The sequence below is a fragment of the Myotis davidii genome, unplaced genomic scaffold (genome assembly GCF_000327345.1).
Source record: "Myotis davidii unplaced genomic scaffold, ASM32734v1 scaffold845, whole genome shotgun sequence".
Taxonomy (NCBI): domain Eukaryota; kingdom Metazoa; phylum Chordata; class Mammalia; order Chiroptera; family Vespertilionidae; genus Myotis; species Myotis davidii.
In genome coordinates this window covers 778,612-779,948 of record NW_006296223.1, presented here as the reverse complement: position 1 = coordinate 779,948, position 1,337 = coordinate 778,612, and the positions used below count along the sequence as shown (strand labels likewise).

The 1,337-nt window shown below is 61.0% G+C and overlaps 1 long non-coding RNA gene across 1 annotated transcript in view; it reads left to right on the top strand.

Moving 5' to 3' along the window:
* The window catches only part of LOC107184291, a 22,543-nt gene that overhangs the window by 14,995 nt on the left and 6,211 nt on the right, over nucleotides 1–1,337 (top strand). The window lies entirely within an intron of this gene.

Genomic DNA, 1,337 nt, shown 5'->3' with positions numbered 1-1,337 from the left:
GCGTTCTCGCGGCGAACGTTTGGGAAACACACACAAATAGTCAGATGCAGACCCCACCACCCCCCGCCGGCCCCGGACACCCCCGCTGCTGATAGAGCATTTCCGTCTTTGTTCACTCACAGATCTTGCATCACCGAGGGTGGGAGCCCCGTGAGCACGTTAACCCGCGCTTCCTCGAAAACGGACACGGGAAACACTGCGCGTTCTCCTGCGCGAACACAGATTCACTTTATTTTTATTTACTTTTTATATATTTCTATTGATGTCAGAGCGGACGGGAGAGGGAGAGAGAGAAACATCACTGATGAGAGAGAATCACGGATCGGCTGCCTCCTGCGCGCTCCCCACTGGGGATCGAGCCCGCCACCCGGGCCTGTGCCCTGACCGGAATCGAACCCTGACCTCCTGGTTCATAGGTCGAAGCTCAGCCTCTGAGCCCCGCCGGCCGGGCTGCAGACCCACTGTGTTTTCCAATATCCTCCCAGACAAGGGCACGCGGTGGTGACGTGGACGAGGCCCTAGGCCCCGAGGAGGCCTGGGCTTGGGTCCCATGTTGCCTACCGCACAGCCTCAGGCAGCGCCGACCCCGCGGGCCTGTTTCCCCGGGAAGAGGCCGTGCTGGTGTTGGTGACCCCGCACGGCCCTCGGGTGGTCACACAGGAGGCCCAGGCCCTTCGGCGAGGCTTGGAGGCCGCGTTGCCGGAGGGATAGGGGTGCTGGTCGGTGGGGCCCTTGCCACACGCCACCCCAGTGAGGGCCCCGGAACCTGCAGGGGGCCTTGCTCTTCCCCGCCTTCACCCTGTGTCTGGGCCGCACCATCCACTGCAAAGCCATTGTCCATTTCTGCTTCTTCCCGTTAACAGTGGCGTCTCTCCTCCGCTCGCAAGATGCGCTACAGCCGTTCCCACTCCACGTTCCCCGGCGAGTCCATCGGGAGCCTCCACGCCGCGGGGCGAAGGCGGGGCCGAGGCCGTTCCCTACCCAGCGCCTCTACGTACCTCCACCGCCTTCGGGATCAGCCAGCACCTCCAGGGAGGCCTGGGCAGCGCCGGGCGACGCCATCTGCGCGGGAGGAATATAAACATCCATGTGCAGGTTTTTATTTGGACAAAAGTTTTCAATCCATTTGAGTAAATACTAAGGAACATGATTGCGCGTTTATAGGGCCAAACAGGGAAAAAATGGTAAAAATACGAGTCACATTATAGATGTCCAGGTGGTGAATATTTCACAGCTCAATTCATCGAACATCGAGCTGCAGGTGCTGACGCGCTGCCTGGGCGCTGGCCCGGGGCGCGGAGCCGGTCCTGCCAGGGGTCTGTGCCCTGAGCTCTTCC